Source organism: Bubalus bubalis, chromosome 14 (assembly GCF_019923935.1).
Source record: "Bubalus bubalis isolate 160015118507 breed Murrah chromosome 14, NDDB_SH_1, whole genome shotgun sequence".
NCBI lineage: Eukaryota > Metazoa > Chordata > Mammalia > Artiodactyla > Bovidae > Bubalus > Bubalus bubalis.
Window position 1 is genome coordinate 81,611,755 of NC_059170.1, and position 21,015 is coordinate 81,632,769.

Genomic DNA, 21,015 nt, shown 5'->3' on the forward strand with positions numbered 1-21,015 from the left:
AAGACCTTTATTTCTCTCATTTTTAAGTGACTCAGCTGGCTGGAGCGGACCGCATCACCCTGACTTGTCATTGAACCTTTCTGGGCCCCGGCAGCACATCTGTGAATGGGTCATCACAGCACCTACCTCGCAGGTTTGTGAAGAACTGCACCCAGCACAGGGTTAGTCCCATGTCAGCGTTAGTTATTATGAGCAATGGTGGTGTGTTTTAGATGATTTCTTAAACACACTGAGATAGGATCACCATGGGCCCATTTTATGGATGAGGAGGCTGCTCGTTCAGAGGGTTGCACATCACAGAATGTATCAGTCAAGAAATAGTATAAGGGGCTTCCACAGTGGCTCGGTGGTAAAGAACCCGCCTGCTAAGGCAGGAGACACGGGTTTGATCCCCAGTCTGGGAAGAGCCCACGTGCCAAAGAACAACAAAGCCCGTGAGCCACAACTACTGAACTGATTCTCCAGAGCTGAAGAGCTGCAACTACGGAAGCCTCCCAGCCTAGAGCCCATGCGCCATGAGAGAGGCCACTGCAATGGGAAGCCCACGCTCCACAACGGGTAGTAGCCCTGCTCGCCACAACCAGAGAAAAGCCTCCACGGCAACTAAGACCCACACAGCCAAACTAATAAGAAGAAATATATTAAAAAATTAAAGAAAGAAATAGCATCAGATCTTCACCTCAGCAACACCTGAAACAAAACTGAAAATTAAACACAAAAGGACCCTTGGCGGAGCCCATGTACTCCAAAGTCTTACCCATCAGCTGGTGGCTGAGCTTTGGGAATTCCAACACACTGAGGCAGGTACAGACAACTGATTTAATTCCATTATCATAGCTACCAAGAAGTTCAGTGAACAGAAATTTTGACTGGAGGTGCTGGGTGGAAAGAGGGAAGGAGAAAAGTACAGGCTAACAGTACAGGCTAAACTTCTCCCTGGGAAACCAATAGATTGATTGCTGAAATGGCCCCATTTCTCTCCTTCTTTAGCTCTCCATGCCCCTTGCAATGTGACCTGGAAGCTCCTTTCAACAAGAGATGGAGCTTGGATCTCCAGCTTAATCTGGGCCAATTTTGTGACTTGCTTTTGGCAGAAGTCAGGCTGTGTTAATTTGGAGCCTTGGCTTCAAGGGGCCTCATGCACTTCCATTCTTTCTCCTGAACCATCTGAGCTCAATGAGAAGCTTGGGACAGCTGCAGATGAAGAGACTGTGTGGAGGAAATCCCAGGGTACCAGCTGACCAGCCAGCCCCCAGCTGCACCCTAACAAGGGACCACGTCCAGCCAAGATCAGTAGAGCCATATCACAACCAACCCCTGACCACAGATGTGCCCCTAGAGACCCCAGCCAAAGCCACAGGAACCATCCAGCCAATGCATTAATATGAGAAATAATAAAAGTATATTGTTTTAAAGTATTAAACTTTGACATGGCTTTTACAGGAATAGGCAACTGACACAGACACAGTCTGTTTCATTCCCTACTCCAGGCATGAAAGTTTCCCCTATAATGAGCACTCCAGGTAAACACTCAGCAAACTAGCTCCATAAGACAGTACACTCCCTTGAGGTGTTAGTAAGTTTTACATGGCGTATAGGAGTGGAGGAGGTGATCAAATAGATGTGGAAACGCTGTAACCCCTAGGCACAGTGCATGGCACACAACAGTTGATCAATATTTACTGAATGACATGAAGAAAGTGTGCTTCTCAAATGCTACTTCCTCCAGTAAAGGGTGCCAGAGTCAAGCACACGCACACCTCTGTATGTCCTGATGCACATCAGGCCACAAGAGACGCTGAGGATGATGCAGACGACATAAACCAACAAGTCACCTTTTAACATTTACACCGACATGTCTACATTTTCAGTTGAGACATATGTATTACAGTCTTAAATGTGGCACAAATTGCCCATCATCACTCAATATCCAGTCTTCTCTTCTTCATTAGTAAGACAGCCTCAAATATGCTCAACTAAACATCACATTTCCAGGCTCTCTTGCAGCTAGGTTAGTACTGGCCAGTGAAATACAAATGCAAGTGTTTTATGGAATTCAGGAAGGCTGCAGAAACTGACCAAGCTGTCTACACTAAGAGGGCTCCTTTCTCTGCACATTTGGACTGCAGATATGATGGACAAAACTAATCTGGCCCCAGAGTGACCTTGAAAATGTAAGCCACACGATTGGGAGGATGAGACAAAAAGACAGGAACCTGGACTCTTAATGATACCATGAAATCATGGAGTGCCTAACTCTGATTTTTTTCCCCACAAATTTTCACAGTTATTTTACATTTTATGTCACAGTTACTTTGTATTTTTGCTATGTATGGCCCAAACTATCCTGATATGTCAAAGAAATTGGAATCCACAGAACTAACCTTAAGAAATTTCTGACCTTACAGCTTCCTAGACTTCTCATTAGTACCATACATTCAACTTTGAAAAAGTACTTGTCTACAGAAAAAGAGGCATTGCTTCTATTCAGATATAAGAAACATGAACAATGATGAACACCCACTTTCCTAAACATCCACTTTGTAGGGCCTTAGATTATTATAAAAATCATTTCTTGATGAAAAACAGCAAAATACTAGGAAGTAAAACCACCGAGTGAATTCTGCCCATGTACTGATACTTACCTCCCTCCCCAATCCCTGCATCACTCAGTGGATGAAAATGCACCTGGCTTCCCATTGTGACTTTCCCACGTGGTTCCTCTTTAAACATCCAATTACAAAGAAATTTACTTGTTTAGGCTTTTTCTTCAGGGAGATCCAGAAATTAAATCGCTTTGCCAACAAGGCCAGGAAAACAAATCATTTGTGTTGTGGCTGAGCCATAAGGCACGCATCTTAAACACAAGCAGAGTCTGCCCAGCTTTGCTCTCACAGAGCCATTTGGGAGAAGATTTTTATGGCAGCAGCTGAAATGTTTCTACCAAAACAACACCTACACTTTGCTAGAGTTATTTTCAGAGGAGAAGGTTTCCCCTACTGCTGTATAAATTGTAAAAATGTGTAGTTAAAAGCGTAGGCACATTTGAGTCCAGGGCTGCAGCCCTGGCAGGGGCACTCAGCCGTCACTTCATGGCTGGGTGACCACGGGCAGACTGCTTAACCTCCCTGACCTCGGGTCATCACCACCACACAGGAATCTCAAAACCCAGAGAGTTGTCCTGAGAACTAATGAGATAATGCATGCTTAGTCCTGTTGCTACATCTTAAGTGTTCAAAAAGCGAGCACTGTGTTAATTCTTATCAAATCTGATGTGGAGTTCCTGAATATTTCAAAGAATAAGGATATAAGAATCTACAGGCAAGTCATATTTAAAGATACCACATTCAGTTCAGCTCAGTCACTCAGTTGTGTCCAACTCTTTGTGACACCATGGACAGTAGCATGCCAGACCTCCCTGTCCATCACCAACTCCCAGCACTTGCTCAAACTCATGCCCATTGAGTCGGTGATGCCATCCAATCATCCCATCCTCTGTCGTCCCATTCTCCTCCTGCCTTCAATCTTTCCCAGCATCAGGGTCTTTTCCAATGAGTCAGTTCTTCACATCAGGTGGCCAAAGTGTTGGAGCTTCAGTTTCAACATCAGTCCTTCCAATGAACACTCAAGACTGATCTCCTTTAGGATTGACTGGTTGGATCTCCTTGCAGTCCAAAGGCATCACATTACCATTAAAATAAGAATATAAATGTGTTTAATAATGTCTGTGTAGAAGCCATAGAACCTTCCTGACCCACAGGCCACTTATGCAGCTTTACCTGGACTCTCCAGTATGAGATCATGGACAGGAAGTTAAGAAAAACTCACCAAATTCCTAACTAGATACCATAAAGTCCATCAACAATGATTTCTAAGATTGTTATGCCTTCACTAGGCATCAAGCAACACCCTTTACAAGGATTAACTCTCTCACATGTGGAGACGTGCCATGGACACTGTGATGCAATGACCAGACCTTACCTGGAGTCTGAGGATCTGGCTACCCTGCTACTCCAAGCTCTCCGGCAGAATGCAGAAAACTGCCCTCCACTGGAGAAAATGGCTCCACCTAAGGTCAAGCACACCCCGTGGAAGCTCCTTCAATGATCAACATCAGTGAATAAAGGTTAGACCCACTTTAGAGCTCCCTGTGGGGTTGACCAAGGCTGCTGCTAAGACTCCATCACAACTCAGCTTCTCCCTCTGCCCAATCCCACATCCCTTCTTTCCCCTCCATAGGTGTTGATCTTAAAAGACAGCATAGGTACTGTAATTACTTTCATCTTTCAAATGAAAACAGTGAGTCTCAGAGAGGTTAAGAAAGTTGCCCAGCCACACAGTGAATGAGTGATCTGGCTGGAAATGGAGCCCAAGCATTCTGCTGCCAGAGCCCAGGCTCTAGACTTATTCTGCTCTACCACTCAGCTGACTTCCCTGGTAGCTCAGATGGTAAAGAATCCACCTGCAATGCAGGAGACCCAGGTTCGATCCCTGGGTCAGGAAGATCCCTTGGAGAAGGGAATGGCAACCTGGTACTCCAGTATTCTTGCCAGGAAAATTCCATGGAAAGATGAGCCTGGCAGGCTATAGTACATGGGGTCACAAAGAGTCAGACATGACTGAGTGACTAACACTTTCACACCACTCAGTTACATTTACAGATTAATGTCCATAAAATAAACTGGTTAAAACTGGCTGTTGTTCTCAGAGCAGATTGCAAAAGGCAAATCTGAATGAGAGAAAGAGTTGCATGAGAAGGCAACTCTCCAGTTATCGGTCAAAGACAACCAGAAAACAGAAACCACTCCAGAGCTTTCGAGCTAAGAGCCTGGTTACAGAGCACTGGAATGGCTGAGCGACCACAGAAGGAACAGGGAGGCAGCCCAGCAAGCAGCAACCATGAGCAGGAGAGCTGACAGAGAAAGAGGGGTCACAGAGCCCGGGGACTGGGGCCAGCCCACAGAACCGGACCAGGCTGGGCCGCTAGGTCTGGGGGTCAGAAGCCACGGGAGAGACACTGCTGTCCCAGAGATACCAGAGAAGCAGAAAGAGGCTCAGCAAGATGCCTCATCTCTCTCCTTGGCCACCAGAGAGCAAGGGGGCTGGGAAACGCAGCTCCTTGTTAAATGGAACAGAGCAAGAGATGCTCAAGAACGGTTCTGAGAACAGGTCCACCTGAGCAGCCCCCAGATACAGTTACTCAGCTGACAGTGAGGAAGTGTGGAGACACAACCTGAAAACAAAGTACAAGAATTTTAAAAGTGGGAATTCTCTGGAGGCCTAGTGTTTAGGAGTCCAAGCTTTCACTGCCAAGGGCCTGGGTTCCATCCCTGGTGAGGGACTTAAGATCTCATAAGCCTTGTGATACACTAAAAAAAAACATTTTTTTTTTAAAGTATATCTGTCAAACCTTTGTTTGTTAAGTAGTTCAACGTACTCTAGAAGCTCCTAAGCAAACAAAATAACAACAGAAAATGCCTTTCACTACAAGGCTCTTTGGGCTTCCCAGGTGGCTCAGTGGGTAAAGAATCTGCCTGCGATGCAGGAGACATGGTTCGATCCCTGGGTCTGGAAGATCCCCTGGAGGAGGGCTTGGCAACCCACTCCACTATTCTCGCCTGGAGAATCCCACGGACAGAAGACCCTGGTGGGCTACCGTCCATAGGGTTGCAAAGAGTCAGGTATGACTGAAGCAACTGAGAACGCACACACAAAGCTCTTTACGAGGCAGTTGCCGAATCACCCCACTGTTCAATAACTGACATCTAAGTGGGGAAGAAGTTTCCATTGCAGTGAGTCCCCTGCATACAGAGAACGTTCAAAGATGCAGACACGGCCCGTATGTCTGCCAGCTGCTGTACTGTATTACTGCACTCCACAAGGCACTGACCGTAACACTTCACAGGCTTTCTTGAGTTTGTTTCTTATGTTTGTTTGTGTGAAAACTATTAGAAACCTATTATAGTACTATATAGTCGATTGTGTTAAGCAGGTACCTAGGCTATGTTGGACTTACTTACAAATTGGACTTACAAACACACTCTTGGAAAGAAATTAATTCTCACATAGGGGACTTGCTGCATTTTCTAAGTAAATCAGGAGACTATACGTCATATTTGTGGAAGTAGTTCCATCATAAAAATATCAAGTCTATGTGATAATGATTAACTGGGGAGCATTTCCTGAACAAAATATGATTTATAGAGAACAAATTATTCCCTACCCATGTCAGCTAAATTAGTTCTTACCATAGCTCCTATTCTGGAAGGCTAGATCTGCCTTCACAATTCTATCTGCTGTTTGACAAAGTAAGAGCTGGAACACAAACTCTCTCCTCTCTTCTCAGAAGTCCTCTGCTGACTTTTCAGATGCGGCAGAAGTCCTTGGGGGTACGGAGGGGGCGGAGGAAAGAAAAACAAAATGTACCACCAAGGATCTGCATCAGCACCCGCTCCAGCAGCACGGACACTAAAACAGCAACCGCATGGAGATCAGCCCAGCCCTGTGCAAGGACTGCATGCCGACCCGTGAAGCGTTCCACACTTGGCTCTCCCTAATGTTCACGGGAGGGGAGAGGAAGACTCCAGCCAGTGAAATGACTCCCCCATTGAGAGCCCTCCCTGCTTCAGGACACACCCCCACTTTTCTCCCCCTGCCCAAAAAAATCTCTGGTCACAGTGCTCAGTTACAACTCAATGTTTGACCATTTACTTTGCCCTTGCAAAGACCTCAAACTTTAATTTTAAAAATTATTTTTATTGCACTCACTCCAGAAAGAATGTGATTTGTTCATATACAAAGACTGTAAACACAATTTCAGTCCCTTCCACCTCCTCTCCTTCCCCCTCAAACACAGTTCCTTTGAGGTTACTAAAACCCAATGGCTGGAGACAACATCTAGGTTCCAGGTTAAGTTTGGCTTCTGCCTAGCTGTGCAGTTTTAGTCTGGTCAGTTAACCTCTCTGGGCCTCTGTGTTTTCATTCCCAACATAATGCAACTGGAACTAGCTGATGGCCACAACCCTTTCAGTCCTGAAACAGTTCCACAGAAAGATAACAGAAGTCCTGCTGGGAACCAGATGAGCGCTCTCTCACTTGACCTGGCCCAGACAGCTATCTGTGAGATTGCTTATCAGAACTCGAAGTACAGTCTGTGGCCAGGCACAGCACAAAGTCTGAGCTCAGTCCTCACTCTCAGTGACTGTGATCTCACTCAGCAGTTCTCATGTTAGGTCCCAAGGTTCTGACTGCAGAGAGCCGGGTCTTGTCCCTCCCTGGAGCTACTCACTCTGCTCTTCTGGCCCAGCCAGTGTGACTTCCTTGACCAACAGGATATTAACAAACATGACACAAGCAAACGCTGGAAAGTACATGCGCTGTTGGGCTTGCTCCCATTCTTGCTGCTCTGCCATGGCCAGGAGAAAATGCTAGGTCTAGTGAGCTGCAGAATGAAGGCCATATACAGCTGAGACAAGGCATCCCAGTCTTCCTAACTAAGCAGTCCTAGATCATCCGACAGCCAGCTGAACTCCCAGATGTATGAGCAAATCTAGCTAAGATCAGAAGACCTGACTGCCCAGCCCACAGCTGACCAGAGACATGTGAGCGAGATTAACTGAAATCAGCCAAGTCCAGATCAAGATCAGCTGAACCTCCCAAACTTGCAAGTTAAATACATTTTTATTATTGTATTCCACAGATATGTTGTAGGTGCTTGTTTGCAGCATTATTGTGGCAAAAGATAAGCAGCTCTCAACCAGACGACAGTGACTATTTCCAAAGTGAAGGTTCCTTAGTAATAAAACACGTGCTGCAATCTTACAGGTCACTGCAGACATGAATGCATTTAAGGCTCTAAGAAGTCCCACATACCAGTGAAAAACATCTATTTAACTTTATCTCACTCGTGTTTCTCTTAACACCTTTTACCAGAGACCCCCCAAGCCTTTCATCCCAAGTCTGGGTTGAGTCTCTATCAAATCTTCTTAAGGTTAAGCTATATATTTTATTGTCTCTTTAAAGACACTTAGTGGACCCTTCGAAAACAAAACAAAAATCTTACAAGTATTTTGAAATTATGAAAGTTTATATTGTTATAACCAAAGTCTAATTAGAAATCAAGGGAATGTTCTACAAATATCTGAAACCCATACATTTGTTGTTGTCTAGTTGCTCAGTCGTGTCTGACTCTTTGTGACCCCGTGGACTGCAGCCCACCAGGCTCCTCCCTCCATGGGGTTTCCCAGGCAAGAACACTGTGGTGGGTTGTCACTTCCTCCTCCAGGGGATCTTCCTGACCCAGGGATCAAACCCACATCTCCTGCATTGCAGGTGGATTCTTTACCACTGAGCCACCTGGAAAGTATCTGAAACCCATACACAGCATCAGTCTAATTTCAGCTTTTTTCATTGATTAAAACTTGAAGACACCTAAGACTGACCTTGCCTTCCCTCCTTAACACTCTTGAGAGGGTCCCCACCGCAGTCCTCTCGTCATGGTTCAGACACTTGGTTCAGGGCCCTGATACTTTCTCCATCGCCTTTCCCACCATTCTTCCTCCCCTCCGTCTCCTCAAGAGCTTAGTATTACTCTCTGGTCTACACACTCTCCATGCTGAGCTACTTCCAATTCCATCAAATGGCCATGAGCTAACCTCTCCAGAGTTTGGTCCTATTTGATATGACCTTGAATTATGTAGCTTTGAAATAACATGACATTAAAACACTAATATGGTGTCACATTAATTTGAATCAAAGTTAAATCTGCACCAAATGTTAAAATATTTCAAGAAATGACAGTTCGAAGCAGGCTGAGCCAAGGGAACGCCAAACTCTTTATAGAGTGGCCACAGGGTGGCGCCATATTAGCTGATAAAAGGAAATAGCCACCATCTTTTGTCAGAATTATTCTTGCGTTAGAAGAGTTCTGAATTTGCAAGGACTTCAGAAACACAACTCTTCTTCTGGGAACTCTTCCTCACCTCGTAACCATACTCAAGACCAAACACATAGCGTTCATCCAGCTAAATTTCAATTCATCCTTCCTGCATCACTTGAGACAGTACTTCTTCCCTGAAACTTTCCCTGAAACCCCTAAAAACAGGTGGTAAGACCTTCCCATGATTGAATTTACATGATTGTTAACATTTTTCCACTATAAATGCTTATCACTTGGTCTACTCTCCTTTATGGGAGAGATCCTGGTTTGCCTGGTTCATAGCATATGATCAACGGACGTAAGTTGAGTTCATGTGTGGCTAGATGAATGGATGGATGGATATATGGGTGGATGGGTGGATGTATGTATGCATGTATGGATTGATAAATGAATGGATGGACAGATGAGTCGATGGGTAGATGGATGACTGAATTGATGGGTTGATGGATGGAGAAATCAACAAGCAGGATGGGGCACTGAATAAAACATGAGTGATTTTTCTCTATTTTCTCTTCTTATCCCTTCCCCTGTTCAACCTCAATAAAGGATAATTACAAATACTAGGTAAACAGCAGAAGAAGAAAATAAGAACAAAAAGAACCTTGATGATCTTATAAGAATAAGAGAGATCACTATGAATTTAGAATTAAAACCCAGATTATTGAAGTTAGGGCACTTGTCAAAAATACAAAAGACAATCAGGAAAAAAACAAAACAAAACTTAGGACGCAGTGGTGTCCTTCTTTTCCTAATCAAAGAAACTCTGATGGGAATATATCTTTTATTTTTTGGATATAAACGTTTTAACTCATTTGGTGAAAGTGAAGGACTCACTCCAAGAATTGTGCTACGTAAAGATGTGACCTTTTCAATGGGAAAAAAGAGATATAGGCAGGACTTTCTTTGGAGCTCCATGGAGTCAGATTTCCTGCTTCTCATCACAAAACTCTCCAGATAAACATTTTTGTTTCTCATTCACTTTCACCTTGGACACCAAGTTCACTTTCTCAGTTACCCCATGACTTGTCCTTTTCAATCAGGACAGAAATGAGCGCACACACAGATAAGACTTTAAAACCAAAAAAGGCTCATCTCTGATGTTTCTTCTCACGTGCCTTTTGACCCCAGACCAAAAACCCAATATACCTCTGGCACTTTTAGGCAGAGCTAGGAACACTGATTTAAACATCTAGCCAACTAACAGGCAATAGCCTCAGGGAATGTCACATTTGAACTTTCTTTTGACACTTTATAGACAGTGTATTGAAAACAAAGACCTACAGTGTTTTCACCAGCCAGAAAAACCCAAAACAATTTTCTGTGAATTGTTTTAACCCTTAAGGTAAGCAAAGGCATAATCTGCCGCTGCTGTTTTCCAAGTTCCTTTGTGCCATATATCCCCAGGGTCTGAACTCTCTTAAAAAGCCCTACCTAAAAATACAAATGAGAACCTGGCCCTTTAGTCATATCATCAACAAACCATATCAATCTTGGTGTCAGGGAACATCATAGTTGGTTTCTCTCAAATCTCAAGCTTCAAGACATGGTAACAGCCAGCTTCTTGGAGCTGTTCAGTCCTTCAGAAGCTCATTAAACTTTCAAGAATTCATTTCTGTCTCCTACAGCCTATTTTCCTGCATGCATTCCTTCCAAAGACATCTGCATCTCCTGGGAACAGATGAAAGTGATACCAAATAAAACAAAAGCAAACTTTGGAGGGATCTCTCAAGTCAGTGCTCCCAAATAGAGAGCAATTTCTGCACATGGTTCTTCCTTTCTCTTTTTAATACCAACCGCCCCCCACTCCCCCACACACACCAGTCTCTCAAGGTTGTTTATTTTATTTATATAAAGCACCCATCAGGTAACCAAATCAAGATCCCTTCTGCGGAAGGAAGCCCGGGCAGCTGTTTCCCAGAGACCATGAACCATCTCTACTGTGACTCCCAGAGGCACAACTGAATTCACCCTGTGTTCCTTGCCAATGCTATCCTTACTTGGCCATGAACAGATGCAGTCAGCCCCAGCAATTTCTGCACCCTGTATAGTATAATCTCCTAAAACATAAGCTGAGAGTTTAGGGGCCAAATATTAAAATAGCATCCAATTAATAATCACAGTATTAACGAAAGAATTGCCAAACCACTATGTGAATTCTGAAGCCCAAGTGGAAGGTCAGCTAAATGAAGCGAAACTATTCCTCCATACCCCATCCACGCACCGCCTTTAAAGGTTCCATTTTGCAATGGAAATTTCTGGAACTAGATAAAGCGAGATAGCATTTTTACATTTTAGGTTCTATCCACTCCTTCAACATTTACGGAGCGCTGATATGAAGATAAAAATTACTGACAGTTGATCTCAAAGATGTCACAATTGTTCTGGAAAAAAGCAGCTTCTATCAGAATTTTGTTCATCTGCCTAACAAGTGATTACTGAGTCCCTTCGCTGTGGTGGTACTGAGGATGTCACGGAGAGGGATACAGGAAGAAATCCCTGCTCCCCTGAACACCGCTCTGGAGGGGCAGACTGACAGCACACAGGTAAGCAAACAGCCTGGGTGTTGGAAGGTACCAAAGCACGGCGGGGAAAGGCTGAAGGAGGGCAGCATCCTGGACCCGAAGTGCAGGGGCGACCACGTTCAAGAGGAGGGCAAAGGAAGGCCCAGCTAGTGAAGGCCTGGAGGAGGCAAGGGAACAAGTCCTACAGACACCGAGGAGAAAAGCGTTCCGAGCCAAGGGGAAACACGCGGAGGCCGCAGGGTCAGCATGCCCACGAGTGTGGGGAGCGGCAGCCGCAAGGGGGCGTCATGGCGTGAGCGCGGGAACCAGCCCCAGGAGAGGCACCGGGCAGCCCACGGCCCCCGAAAGGCTTCGGCTCCTGCTCCGCGTGCAGCCGGAAGCCCCTGAAGGTCAGGAGCAGAGCCGCGGACCAGACAGAAAGGCTCACCTGGGCTGCCGTGTGGAGCGAGACTGCCGTCGGCTGAGGACGCAGGCGAGCCGGGCCGACCCCAGGCTGAGGGGGCCAGGAGCGGACCAGAGGGAGACAGCAATACACACTGGGAAACTGGGGGTGCTTTCTACACCAACCAGTAACTCGCTAGTCGACTAGATGTCCGTATTTGAAGGTTTCACTATACAAGTTATTTATTTTCCTATTTAAATATCTAGTACAACTCCACGTTTGTATTCTGTGGGTTTATTCAGTCCCCAGGGTTCTGCTGATGTGCTGATTTATATCCCCAGCCTTTATCTTTCAACTACATGCAGTTATCTGCCACTGCTGTCAGACACCTCATTTCTCCGGTCCATGCCACCTGAGCATCCATCCCCAACCTTGGTCCTGGCAATTGTGGAACTAAGCTTCCATTCACCCAGGCTCAGTATCCCTTTGTTTCGTCCTTGTCTTCTCCACTGGGAATCCAGACATGGAACTACCAGTTCTTCCTTTGAACTCGATTCTTCCGTAAGAGTGCAGTATTGTATTTTTTTAATTTTACTGAAGTATACTTGATTTACAATGTTTCAGGTATACTGCAAAATGGTTCAGTTATACAGACGTGTGTGTGTGTGTGTGTGTGTGTGTATCTTCTTTAGATTCTTTTCCATTGTAGGTTATCACAAGATGTTGACTGCAGTTCCCTGTGCTGTGCAGGTCTTTGTTGTTTATCTGTTTTATACACAGCAGTGTGTATTTGCTAATCCCAAACTTCTAATTTATCCCTCAACCCCCTTTCCCCTTTGGTAACCACATATTTTCTATGCCTGAATCTGTTTCTGTTTTGTAAATTTGATTTGTATTATTATTTCAGATTTCACATACGAGTGATATCACATGATATTTGTCTTTCTCTTTCTGACTTCCTTCACTTAGTATGATAATCTCTAGGTCCATCAATACTGCTGCAAATGACATCATTGTTTTATGGCTGAGCAATATTCCATTTTTTATATATACATAAAAGTATGTGTGTATAATGCATATACGTTATACATATTAACCATTTATATGTGCCACGTCTTTATCCATTCACCTGTTGGTGGGCATTTAGCTGGCTTCCATGTCTTGGCTGTTGTGAACAGTGTGCTGTGAGCATCAGGGTGCATGTATCTTCTTGAATTAGAGTTTCCTCTTTTCTGGATATATGTCCAGGAGTGGGACTGCAGGGTTATATGGTAGCTCCATTTTTAGATTTTTACGGAACCTCCGTACCGTTCTCCATAGTGGCTGTGCCAATTTACATTCCTACGAGCTGTGTGGGAGGTGAGCCCTGTTTTGTTCGCTTCCCTTCTTCTGCTTCTCCAGCCCCTCTGTGCCACCCACCGCTGTGATGCCGGCACTACAGCCTCCCAGGCAGTCTCCCTGGCTTCAGGCTCTCCCTCATCAAAACCCCTTGACAACTGTCATCAAAATAATGTTCTGAAAGCACAGATTTTTTTATGTGACTTCCCCTGCTCCCAAGCATTCAGTGCCTGTAACCTGGCCTCCTAGGATTCCCCGGTGGCTCAGATGGTAAAGAACCTGCCGGCAAGGCAGGAGACCTGGGTTCAATTGCTGGGTGGGAAAGATCCCCTGGAGAAGGGAATGGCAACCCACTCCAGTATCTGGTCTGGAAAGTCCCATGCACAGAGGAGCCTTGCAGGCTACAGTCCATGGGATTGCAGAGGGTCGGACACGACTGAGCGACCATCACTCACTCACTCAACCTGGCCTTCGAGGGTCTCACCCAAAAGCTGAGGCCCCTCCACAGCCCTCTGTTCTCTAACTTCTTGTACCTACACACAGGCACTCACTGCCCTTGCAGAGTGACAGGGCCTTCCTGCTCCTTCTCTCACCCTTAACTTTCACACACGGCGCTTTCCCAGCCTATAGTGCCCTCCCTTCTATGCAAACTGTCCTAAATCTACTCAACCGTGGAGACCAGCTCACCATGCTCGCCCTATAAAGACATTCACAGCTACCCCAGCCCCTAATCAGGTCCTATCCAGCCCTCTTTATCGACCGCTTAATTATTAGGATCTAGTGGCACAGACACATATCATGTTTCTGTGGCAGGTGTAAACTTCAAGGTCATGGACCAACTTGTATTTGTTCTTATACCCTCCACTAAGATACAAATATTCAATACATATTTACTAAATTAAGTTATTTCAGTGAAATAAATTAACTGAAACAATATTACCCTCCATCTTAATCTCTGAAAGTGTGGAACTGAAAAACCCTAGAATTCATAGTATACAGAATCTTTGAGTAAAACAGAATCTCAGTTATTTCTTACTCTTTCTATTTCTCTTCTGCCATTTTGATTCTTCCACATTCACTTTGTTTTTAGATGGTGTGTGACAGAATTGGACAAAAAGTAACAGCTGTGGTTATCTCAAGATTATGCCCACAGGCACATCTCATCCCAAGCTGTAATCTAACTGATCTTTGACTTACAGTCAGACAAGACCCTGGCCTCATGGAGAGTCAGCAGGAATGGGATGAGCTGTCCTGGCCCCACAGGCACCAAGTTTGCCCACTGAAACCTCTGTGTATGGAACTGGGGCCACAGGGGGCTGGAAGCAAAAAAGAAAAAAGAAGCTGGCTTTTAATTAGGCACTTATTGTCTATTTTTAGGCGGGAGTTCCTGCTACATTCCAGAAACTACCACACAGCGTCTACAGTATCTCCTTTGCTGTTGTTGTTGTTGCTTTCTTCTTGGTGGTGCGGGGTCTTTGCTGGGCACGGGCTTTCTGGTTGCAGACAGCAGCCGCTGCTCTTCACTGCAGTGCACAGGCCCCTCGTTGTGAGCATGGGCTGTACGGCACACAAGGCTCAGAAGTTTGGCACACAGGCTTAGTTGCCTCGTATGTGGAATCTTCCCAGACCAGGGATTGAACCCGTTTCCCCTGCATTGGCAGACACATTCTTAACCACTGGACAGCCAGGGAAGTCCACCACTATGTTCTTAATGACAGGACTTCAGTGACTCCTCAATACCACGGTGCGGCGGGGTTTCCTGAGAAAGGGCGTCCCTGTAGTACCCAAAGCAGGTTGCTCTTAACTTCTCTCATCAAGACAACTTCTCTCTCCTCGTACTCCTTACCTTTGCAAGGCAACTACTTCTAACTTTCAAATCACTCAAACCACAAATAACTGACAGCACCACAGTGGAGTCCCATGCAGCCACTCGCCTTGAGGATCGCAAACACAGGCCTTTGCCTCTAAAGCCCACAGTGTGAGGCAGATGGTGATCAAGCAGCCACACAGGCCCCAGATGACAAACTCTGATCAGTGCGATGAAGGAAACACAGATGGAACAGGGATGAGATGCGGTCCACAAGATTCCACGCTCCCCTGCGGAAGTGACACTTGGCTGAGGTCTGAAGGGTAAGTCAGAAGGTGACTTACCCTTGACAGGTGGGGAGAGAGGAGAGGCCTCCTGTCCGTGGACATGGAAGGACACAGGGCGGGAGGGAGAGCGGTGCACAGAAGTAACAAAAAACCAAAGCAAAGCAAGGCGAGGGTGATACAAGAGATCAGAAGGCAGATCAAGCAGAGCTTTGCTGGGACGTGGAAAGGAAAGACCTCTCTAGCCGCGGCAGAATGGAGAGGATCTGCGAGTTCCTCCAAATCCCACTAATGCTCTCAGTTGCCACTGCCTACTCCTCCCACACTTCTCATGACATAATCCCCCTACCCTGGCCCTCAAACAGAATCCTCAGTAACACAAGACTTGGGCGTCTCAACCCACTGGTGAGTGGACAACCAGCAGCCAACGAGTGTCTCTTGGAAGCATCTGAAATTGGGAGCATTTGATGCTGACACAGAGGCCGCAGACACAGAAGCAAAGTAAAGTGAAGTGAAGTGAAAGTCGCTCAGTCATATCCGACTCTTTGCAACCCCATGAACTATACAGTCCATGGTATTCTCCAGGCCAGAACACTGCAGTGGGTAGCCTTTCCCTTCTCCAGAGGATCTACCCAACCAGGGATCGAACCCAGGTCTCCTGTATTGCAGGAGGATTCTTTACCAGCTGAGCCACAAGGGAAGACACAAGGCAGACACAGAGGCTATATCCAATTAGTGATGAACACTGAACTAAACTGTTTGTGTGAAGACTGGGGCCTGAGGGACATTATGTTGGTCATATTGAGTCACGTACAAAAAAGGAAAAAAAAAACTGTAAATTGTCACTCTTCCCAAGTCTGTTTCCCCTCTCCAGGCAGCTGGCCCTGGGAATGCTTTGACCAACAAAATGCAGTGGGGATGGTCATCCAGGATTTCTGAGCCCTAGCCTTCAAGCGCCTGGTAACTTTTGCTTTTGCATATTTGTAATGCCCACTCTTGTAATCAAGCCTCCAGGCTGAGAGAAGCCCAAGCCACAGGGACAAAACCTACATGAAAGAGCACTCAGGGGTCCACTGGCATCCCAGGGGGACTCCCAGTCCACAGCCAGCACCAACCGCCTGCCATGTGGGAGTGTCAGCCAGGGTCCCTGACTCATCTGAACCTGCAGAGAACCACAGCCCCAGCAACACCATTTGGAGCAGAAGAACCACCTCCAGCTGAGCCCAGTTAGCCTACAGACTTCTGAGGGATATTAAATGGTGGTGGTTGTTTTAAGCCAATAAGTTTTGAGGTAATTTGTTACAAAGCCAGAGATAACTAAAGCAGAAATAGAACAAGGTACCAAACAGGATAAGGAAAGAATAAAGCAGAGATGCAGTCCCTGCAGGACAGGGGAGTTTAAGCTTAATCCTGGGCTTCTCCCCTCTAGTTCCATGACACTTGATCGGACTTTGTTCCTGTGTCTATAATTCACAAACTTCAATTTCCTGACAATAAAATGACCTTGACTATGAGCAGATTAAAAGCTTTCTGTTCACAAAGGCTTTTGCTCTAATATCCATGTGTTATACCATTTTGTTCACACCTCTGCAGAAGAATTCTTGTTTATCAGTGTCCCATGTAGTAAGCAGCACTTGGAAATTCACTGTGTCTGAAAATCTGATATTGATAAACCAGTTGTCACCAAGTCCCTACCTTAGGACATCAAGCTTACTGATCCTAAATTTTTAGGGACTAGAATAATTAGAAGGAAGAAGGCTCAACTGTCTCTTACAGTAAGGATGTCAGATATGTTCTCCTAAAGTTTTAGGGACTAGAATAATTAGAAGGAAGAAGGCTCAACTGTCTCTTACAGTAAGGATGTCAGATATGTTCTCCTAAAGTTTTAGGGACTAGAATAATTAGAAGGAAGAAGGCTCAACTGTCTCTTACAGTAAGGATGTCAGATATGTTCTCCCAGGTGATCATGAAATATGGATGCTAACATAATCCTTAGCAACTGAAAAGGCAATCCACCATATTTCCTTACTTTACATAATTCTAAACTGATACAAAGTAATTATATGGTGATAAATCTGGTGTAAATGCACACAAATCTGGGCAAAGTAACATACTGATAGAAGGTACCAATGGGTTGCTCCCCTTCCTTTGAGATGCTCATGAATTAGAAATATGCATTGCTCAGTATTTAGAACACGTGCTCCATGAGGTCTAGCAATATTTCAATGTCTAAAGGTTCTTAAAGACATTATTTCTGTTTTGTCTTCATTCCTAACATTTAAAGTGTGTGTGCCTTCTGCATTATTTTAAGTGATAAGTTTTAGGGATCAGATTGCTGTTCTCTTCCTTGGCCTCAAGCACAGGCACTCCTTCAGAGGCAGCCAGCATTTTGGCCAAATAATCATATGCCTCACTGATTCTCCAACCTACCAGGAAATTCCATACCTTCTTTCATACCATCCCCCCTTTCTTTCCCTGGGAAACGACTATCCTTCAAGACCCAGCTCAATGTCACTTGTTCCATGAAGAAATATCTGACACTCACAAGCTTAACTACACCCTCATTTAGATATACATAATACCCTGTAGACACTTATAATACTTAAAATATTTATCATAATTATTTGTTTGAAGTCTATTTTCCCAACTATGTTGTAATTTCCTTGAAAGCAGTGATCAAATACTATTCATTACTGACTCCATGGTGCTTAGCTAAATGCCTGACTCACAGGGGGCCCTCTGTAAATAAGTACAAAATCAGTGCTTTCTGTTGCTACAGCACTTTATTCTAAGCAGCTTGAAATGCCTTTCACATCAGCTTTTTAAAAAATCTTCCAAAAACTGGATTATAACCCATTAGAGGGATGAGAAATATAAGAAATTAGGAGGAATTGACTTACTTATCTAAAATTAAAATACATGAGAGAAATCTCTGAAATTTCCAGATAGGTAGATCCACTTCAGTCTTCTGTTTCTCTGAATTATCTATTATTCCACCTTACGGGGTCAAATACATTATAATTAACTGCATACATGATCATAATAAGGCAGAACTTCTAATTTTCAAGTCACAACTGAAACAGAGCTACCCATAGAGTAGACCAAAAAAAGAAAAGTTCACCAATTACAACCTAAGGCAGCCCTCCAAAACTGTCTTCTTTCATAAGCACCCCTTCTTTTGTTAACGTATCCCACATGCTGAGTGTCCTTAGGGCTAAGTACAATTTACACTTCATTATCTTGTATCTTCAGACCATCTCTAGCTGTTTCATCTCACTCAATTCTGTCTGGAGAGCAAACTCTTCAAACCAGTGTTTCAGCCAAGCCCAGCAGGAAGCAGATGGAACGCACACAGGAGACACTGAGGACACTGAATAAGGGATTATTTACCGGGTGTGGTGGGGCCGGGGGAAACAATCAGGGAATGCGAAGGCCAGGGGCCAAGCGGCAGAGCCACGGCGACGCAAGAAAGAGCTGTGGCTGCGGGAGGGGCGGCCCAACACTCTGGGGCTTCCAACAGGGTGACGGAGAAAACCACCAGCCTGATGGCAAGAAGAGACCCAGGGGACAGAGACTGACTTCACGGTTCTCTCCCATCGCCTCTACAGCCTTCTCATGTCCGAATCCATCCGGACACCAGAGGGCAAGGAAGTCCAGCAACACAGCATCTAACGCTCCGTCTGCACGCAGGAGCAGATGGAGGGGGGTTGGCATTGAGGGGAACAGAGGCTGCCCGCTGCCGCCGGCGTCGCAGGGGCACCTACTGCCCAGCGCCGTCCTCCTCCTCCACGCCCCTGGGCACACAGAAGAACAGAGAAGAGCTGAGACCGGGCCCCTGTCAGAGCCGCGCTGCACGTAGACCTCCGCTCACAGCCCAGTCCCCCCCGGGGCCTGCAAACGTGGCCCCTCCACAGGCGGCACCCCGCTCCCCCTTCTCCAGGCGCTCAGCTCCCACACGCACCCACGAGGCCTGCCTCTAGGGCTGGAGGCTCTGCTCCTGGGCCTTCCATCACGTTCCTATGAGGAAGACCTTCAGGAAAGTCAGGGACACAGACCGCCCACTTGTCACCCCTGCAGGGGGCCGCTGGGAACTTATGCTACACCCTCTGCAAAGACAGTGCTCCGCGGCAGGAGACCCTACTGCCCCGGTGGGCTCTGCCTGCCCACGCCCGCTATCGCCGGTCTCCTTGTCTCATGTGCCCCCCACTGGTGCCTCCTGGGACCGCCCAACAGGCGAGGGCACCCCATCCTCATCTCAGAGTAGCTTTGGGAGAAGACAGTGCACAACCCATGGCTCTGAAAATGGATTCGTCATGAAGAACATGTGAGAGTGTGGACGTGTGTGTGTGGCTGTGCGCGTGTGTGTGCGCGCGTGTGGTACCTGCCCTGCCAGCAATGACTCCACACCCAAGGAAAAATGTACTGTACTTCAAGTCAAACAATGGAACGTCTAGGTCTCTTGGCACTGAACTTGCTCTATGAACGTCAGCAAGTAACCTGCCCTTGCCGTGATTTCTTCATCTGTCCAATGAACTCAAATAAGAAGACATTTAAGTTTCTTATCCAGCTTTGAAGTTTGCTAAAAACTTTCAACAGTAAAAGGGACATAAGTCATGCAACCCAGCAGGGGACTGACACAAAATTCCACTCTTTTAGGTTGTTTTTTTAAACACCGGTAATTCAAAAAAAGCAAAAAGCACCTTTGTATCAGCATAAAGAAAATAACTTCATTTTTAAAATTTATTTTATTGAGGTGTAGTTGATTTACAATATTGTGTTAATTTCTGACATACAGCTAAGTGATTCAGTTATACATATATAAGTCAAATTGTCTAGCTTTGACAACATACATATAGTCAATTATTCTAAAACTCATAAATCCTGTATAAACATCTATGGACTCATCTTACTCCATTACAGGAAATACCAACTTTAAAAAAAAAAAAAATCAAGACTGGAAATTTGTTATAAAGTAACACCTCAAAGAAATGGAGGCCTGTTTTGAAGTTCTGGTGCTGCCAAAACTCCATCTGTGTCACTGAGCAAATCATTTCACTTCCTTACTTCCCACACCCAGCAGCAGCTCCGAGAGAGGCAAACATGCTGCTGCCGCCGCTCAGTCGCTTCAGTCGTGTCCGACTCTGTGCGACCCCATGGATGGCAGCCCACCAGGCTCCCCCGTCCCTGGGATTCTCCAGGCAAGAACACTGGAGTGGGTTGCCTTGCCTTCTCCGAGAGGCAAACCTAGGGCATCCCATAAACAGTGATCAAGTGATGAATTAAAGAATGGCCCTCACCTTTGGTTTCGTTAAACAGAAAAAAAAAAAAAAAAAAGGAATGGTAGGGTTGCACTATCTATATCATTTCAACAACCCCTTCCTACCTTAACATCTTGAAATGAAACAGAATATAATGATCTAAAATTTTGCAGTTCAAAATTATTCTATTCCATCCTACAGCAGGACTTACCTACTCAGTGGCAGAAGCCACCAGATCTCAAACTTCCATAAACTGATTATTAAGGAGGAAAAACATGCAGTGCTAGGTATGCAGTGCCATTAATGTTTCAAACTCTCATATTTAAAATAATGGAAAAAAATCATCCCAACCATAGGTCATGGGCAAGACGTCTGACAGGTGAACAAGACCTCAACTTACTAATATTTGGAAACACAACAAGCAAACAAAAAGCTTGGAAGGAGGGCGGAAGGGATCAGAGAAGGGCACAGAGGGAAGAAGATGAT

At 45.4% G+C, this 21,015-nt stretch overlaps 1 protein-coding gene across 9 annotated transcripts in view; it reads right to left on the bottom strand.

The window, feature by feature from the left end:
- Positions 1-21,015, bottom strand: part of PLCB4 (phospholipase C beta 4) — a 480,542-nt gene that overhangs the window by 374,705 nt on the left and 84,822 nt on the right. The gene's annotated exons all lie outside the window — the stretch shown is intronic.